The sequence below is a fragment of the Desmodus rotundus genome, chromosome 12 (assembly GCF_022682495.2).
Source record: "Desmodus rotundus isolate HL8 chromosome 12, HLdesRot8A.1, whole genome shotgun sequence".
Taxonomy (NCBI): Eukaryota; Metazoa; Chordata; class Mammalia; order Chiroptera; family Phyllostomidae; genus Desmodus; species Desmodus rotundus.
The window spans coordinates 28,761,615-28,767,614 of record NC_071398.1 but is presented as its reverse complement, the minus strand read 5'-3'; the positions used below and the strand labels follow the sequence as shown (position 1 = coordinate 28,767,614).

The window sequence follows — 6,000 nt, the reverse complement described above, 5'->3', positions numbered from 1 at the left end:
AGCCAAAGGGCCAGGGCCTAACACGGGGAAGCCTCCGTTTGATCACGAGGGCTATCTGAAGCTCCACAGCTCCCGCCACGAGATGGGGGGCGGGGCTCACTGCTTATGTGACCCCAGGGACCAGCGCAGGGGTGTGGGGCTGTGGATAAAGATGGGGCAGCCTCCCACTTTTCCCCTTACCTCTCTGCAGCCAGGGAATGGGGTCCACTCAAGCATGGACACCCAGTATGGGGGGACGTGGCACCCCTTTTCACCACCCAAGGCTGGGATGCACGGCCGCCGACTGCTTGGTACCCAGAGGCGGGCAGGGGCGCAAAGTGGAGAGCCTCCCCTGGACCGCGGCCCAAACTTTCGTCGGGTTCCCGCGGGATCGAGCGAGAGCAAACTGAGGCAGGCGGGGGCGCGGGGGGTGTCCGGGATGCCGAAGGCGCAGGAGGGGGCGCCCCAGTCACTCTCTCCAGGGAGGCAGCGGGCCGGCCCGCTCCGCTCGGGTGCCGCCCCAGCTCTCGGCCGGTGCAATCCGGAGCCCGCGGGCTGGGCGGGGCTGCAGTCAGCACCGCCTCAAGGGCCCGGGAAGGGGCGGTTGGAGACAAGCGCGCGCGGCCGCCGTCCGGAGCTCCGGCCCCTGCGAAGCGGCCCCTTGCGTACTGTCGGGCCCGTGCCATGACCCGCGCTGCTCTCTCTTGCAGGCTGGTTGCCGCGGCCACCCGAGCCTGGCCGCCGCCGCCACTAGCGCCCGGGCGGGCCCCGCGCGCCCGGGGCACGGCTCCGCAGTGAGCCCACCAGGAAGTGGTGAGTGCCCTGCTCCCTGCGTGTCCCGACGCCTGTCTCGCGCTGTCCACCCTACCCCACCCACCCCTTCCAGTAGACGCCGCTCTTCTCGAGTGCTGCAGCCCAGCTCACCGGCATCCACACCCCTCAAGCTCCGGCTGCTGGACAGGCGCGCTCTGGGGAGAGTAAGGGGCCGCCGCGGCAGTAGAGGGACCCTTTCGGGCCCGGGAGTCTCCCCAACTTCTCGCAGACTTTTCTGCGGAGAAGCGATTTGGGGGGAAATTGGGCCCCTTCTGGCCATGTTGCAACTTGCACCGAGCGGGTGGGGGTGTGTCCCTGCCCGTGGAACCTCTGGCCCCCACTCTTCACCTGACACCCTACACTGTCACGAGTTCCTTGGGAAGGGAGCAGACCATCATTCCTCAAAGCTGGAAAGGAGCCCGGCCAGGGTGGGGGCAGGAGGCCTCGAGAGGAACCATTTCCCCTCTATTGAGTATTTCAAAATATATTATTTATGAACCGCCTCACTTAGGGGCCCCCTTCGCTTCCAGGGCATCAAAGAGGGTTTGCAACCGCAAAGGGCGACCTGTGTGAACGCACGCGCGACTTCTGGCCCGCTGAGCTTAGCGGAACTGCGGGGAGGCACTCTTTATAAAGGGGGACCCACAGCTCTGCTGGGCTAGGTCTGTGGTAGAGGGGACTTCTCCCAGCTCCCCATGGCTGGCTGTTAGGCCTGATAGAATAGAGACAAAAGTCTGAGCAGCCCTGAATCATTGAGGAAGAGGGAGGAAGAGGAGTTGAAAGGCAGTGACGTGGGAGGCACTTAAGAGATAGCAACTTTTGTGGAACAAACACCCGTCTTACAGATGAGGAGGCTGAGGCTCAGAGGGTGCACCTGAATTGGCATGCTCTGGCATTTCCTGCCCATCTCCCAGGAATGCTTGGGAGCCCCTGTTTGGGGCTGGATTAACTAGAAAGCACCCCATGGCCCTGGTGGGGTGGGTTACTTGGTTAGAGCACCATGCCAAGGAGCACATGCCAAGGCTGTGGGTTCAGTCCCCAGTCAGGGCACATACAAGAAGCAACCAATGAATGCATAAATAAATGGAACAACAGTTGATGTTTCTCTCTTTCTCTCCCCGACCCCTAAAATCAATATACAAACTTTTTTTTAAACTGAAGGATCTCCTAACCTGTCTAGGCCACACCCACCTTAGGTTCTGTGTCCCCACCCCTGGGTATTTCATCCTTAGGATAGGAGGGAGGCAGTGTATTTATGGAAAGACTTAATCCCTCTGCCAGCTCCAAGAAGGAAGAAAGCTCTGATGCCTAATCTCCTCTCCCTGGAAGCCCTTCTCTTGCCGGCGGGGCCTCTGAGCCCCAGGTGTAGAGCCCCTGTGGAGACTTGACATGGGAACCCCCCTACATGGACAGGAGAGCAGTGGTAGTGCATGTTTACCGAGCCCTTGTCCTGTGCCAGACCCTGCGCTGAGTGCTGGTGCCCACCTCCTGCATTTTCCCTTTTCAGCCTCTGGCCAAACACTGTTATATCCCCGTTTTACAGATGAGGACACAGGCTTGTCAAGGTAAAATGACCTGAGGTCACAAGGTGGGTAAGTGGCAAGGCTAGGCCTTGAGAACTAGCTTTCACAGTGCATTGCTCTTGAATATAGCAGGGACTAGGCCAGACCTCTGAGACTACCAGGTGCAACCCCCTCCCCAGGGAAAAGGTTACAGCATAATAGACGTACAGGAATATGTTACACATCAGAAGTTTCCTCAGGAACCCCAGCTTGCCCCTGCAAGCCCCTTCTCCCTTTGGAGCCAGTGGGTGGTCCTATTTCTCCCGTAGGCAGTGCCACACAGTAGTTACCTTTTACTTGGTGCAAAGAACACAGTAGCTTAATCTTTGCACTGAAAACCTGCAGGGGGTGAGCCGGCAAGCACTTGCTGCTGTGGGCTGAGGTTTGTGACGTCTATCTTCAAGGCTGCTGTAAAAACAACTACATGCGTTTCAGTTAACCCCATGGTTAATTAACCACTCACCTGACTTCTAATAGCACATCCCTGATTGTTCAATGAACATTTCTGTTGACATATAACATGAAAGGCACACACATCATAAGCATTGAGCTTGAGCACACAGAGGCCCAGAGCAGGAGTGGGAGGCAAGTATTTTGCTCAAAGTTACTTGGCCAATCAGTGGGAGGCCAAGGCTGGACTGCAGGTGTCCCAGACGCTGCCTTGTGATAGAGAAGCAGCTGGGTATTTCAGTGGGCACCCTGCCCCTACACCCACCCTGATCCCTTTTCACTTCCTCTGGGTCCCTGTGGGCCCCGCAGCTGCCCTGCCCGTCTGAGAGGGGCTCACGGCCTCTTGCAGGTCCATGGGCCGAAGCCAGGAAGATGCTTGTGTTTGCACTTGTGTACCAGGATAGAAGGCATGTTAATGCTTGTAGCATCTGTTCCCAGCACAGTTCTTTTGGCTGGAATTGCAAGAATTCTAATCCTGTGGCAAAAAAGAAAATGCATTTTCTAAAGAAGGAAGAAAACCAAGATTTTCCATGCGCCCTCTGGGAGCCCAGCATGGCCGGCCCATTAGTTAGCACCTTCTTCCCTGAGGTCGCTCAGATTCTCCCAGCAGGAGTGGAACCTGTCTTGGTCTGATCTGGTCGGTCCACCCTCCTGGGCAAACAGCTGCATTCCTCAGCTGTGATTCTTCATCCCTGCCCTTGGTCCTCAAGTGAGGTCTTTGTTAAGGAGGGAAGGTGAGGCACCATGGTGAGTCATGGCCTCACAGGGTGGTTCTGATTTCATCTGGGAGGCGGCTGTACAGAGACCAAGATCAGCCTTCCAGCCTGACCCCGCCTTGCACTCACTTGCCCTCACTGGGCCTCCACGGCCTCATCTGGGAAACCCAGGTATTAGAAATACGACAGCCTCTGCGTAGGGTGGCCAGATTTAGCAAGTGAAAACACAAGATGCTCAGTTACATTTGAATTGCAGATAAATGATGACTAATTTCCAGGATGAGTATGTCCCACGCAGCAGTTGGACATCCTGTATTTTATCTGGCAACCTTCTTCTACGCCCACTTCCAGGTCTAGATTTGCGATTCGCCCCAGGAAGGTTTCTCTCTCACTCTAGACCAACATGCGCCATCCACAAAAGTAGTAACTGAAAGGGAACCAGCAGACCTTGGTGCCAGAATTGTAAAAGCAGGGCCCTCTAGCCAGTGAGCGGTTCTCGTGTCTCCTGCAGGCAGTGCTTCGTCTTAACTACTTTTTACTCTGTGCAAAGAACACATTCGTTTACTTTGTGCACTGAAAACCTGCAGGCGGTGAGCTAGCACGCACTCACAGCTGTGGGCTTGTAGTTTTCGGGTTCTGTCTTCAAGGCTGCTGTAAAAACAATAGCAGATGACTTGGCCAAGGGTGTTGGAGACGGTCCTGGTTTTCAGGAAGGCTGTGTGGTGTGCAGAGCAGCCAGTACCAGTCTGTCTCCCCACCGCTGGGAGGAGGGCGGAGCCCTGCAGGAGGAAGTGAGTTTTTATCATTGCACCTCTCTGTCATTGGAGAGGATCCTGTCCTGGCCGTTTGTTGGTAGAGGCTTTTATGCCTGGGTGCAAGAAAGAACCTGTTCTACTTCAAGCTGTTGTGCAAATAATTAATCTGATATTTTGAAGGGAACATATAAACAGAGCCCGATTCAATATGAAAGGGAGGTTTTCACACTCCTGCAAATGTGTGAAAGAGGGAGTACATTTGTACCTAAACTAGGAGTTCTCATGGACCTGACTGAGCTGGTGCCATCTTGCCACGCTAAGGGGCCCCCTCCCATTAAATCTTTATTTGCTAATCATGACACTGTGCATCTTTGTAACAAAGTCCAATGATGAAGTGTGGCGTGTGGAATGTCATAGCCCTGAAGTGTGTGGTGAGGCCAGCCTGGGCCTTGACGTTCGGCCTGCTGGAGCTGTGGCTTCTTAGCACTTGACCCCTTGGAGCTCCCTTCCCTCAGCTGTACAATGGGGATCACAGTGATGTTTCTTAGATGTTGTTAGGGTTTCGTGGAACCATTTCTATACTGAACTCAGCCCAGGACTTGGCCTCTAGAAAGCGTTAGCTTGGTGTGTGTCAGCTGTTACTGTCACGGTGATGGTGAAGTTTAAGGTACCAGGAGCCCCACTCCCCATAGTTAGGCAGCTGTCTGACTTCCATTCAGACAGATGTAGAATCAAGCTTTAATCCCCCCTTTCTGAACATCGAACATCGCAGCCCTCTTGCAGGGTTGGGGTGGGGCTCTCCCATAAAAGCATCTGTAGCATCTGCCGAGGGCTGGCCCTCGCCTAGCAGCCCTGACCTCAGAGGGAATGGAGGGGTGGGGCCATCACCCTCCCACACAAAGCACCCCTGGGAGCACTTCTCCCCGATACAGCTGCCACACCGAGGGGCAGAGTAGGGACCACAGGGCCCTGGTGCCTCTGGCAGCCCTCTAATGCAGCACCCTCGAGGGAGTACTCCTCGGCGATATTATGGTGGTGATGGTGATGATGACAGTGACAACAGGGATGGCCATTCAAGCCCCCTATCAGGGGCTGGGGGAGGGGTTCCTGTTCGGCAGGTGAGAGCCCTGAGCCTGGGGTCGGGCAGGACTTCAGCACCTCAGGCGCAGAGAGGGAAACGACTGGCCTGAGGTCCCACGGCTCCTGCGGGTGCCTGGTTCTCATTCTTGTCCGCCACTCCCAGCCCACTGCCTGCCTTCTGTCCTCATGGGGAGCAGACACACAGGGGCGAGAGTTACCGCAGCGTGCGTTGGGATGAGAAACGTTGGTTTGTGCCAACTGTCTGCTGGGGAATTTCAAAAACCTGAAATAGAATTGCTGCCCGTGGACATGAGCCCGTGACGTGATGTGACGTCTGCCTGACTCTGGAGCAGCCTCTGGTCCCCCAGCATTCCCGGAATCTGGGCGGGGGCCTCCTGGGCCCTCATTCTCTCTCTGTTTTCTAAAGATTTTATTTATTTATTTTTAGGCAGAGGGGAGGGAGGGAGAAAGTGAGGGGGAGAAACATTGATCAGTTGCCTCCCATACAAACCCCGACCAGGGGCCAAACCTGCAACCCAGACTGTGCCCCAACCAGGAACCTAACTGGCGACCTTCCAGTTTGCTGGACAACGCGCGGCCAACCAAGCCGCACTGGTCGGGGCCCTCATCCTCTTGTTTCGTTTT

General features: G+C 55.9%; 1 protein-coding gene across 1 annotated transcript in view; it reads left to right on the top strand.

The window, feature by feature from the left end:
- The first annotated feature begins 538 nt into the window (after positions 1-538).
- Positions 539-6,000, top strand: part of C12H16orf74 (chromosome 12 C16orf74 homolog) — a 30,442-nt gene continuing 24,980 nt past the window's right edge. Inside the window, exon 1 of the transcript XR_006654919.3 lies at positions 539-792. The gene's annotated coding sequence lies outside the window, so the exon portion shown is untranslated. The remainder of the gene's footprint in view (positions 793-6,000) is intronic.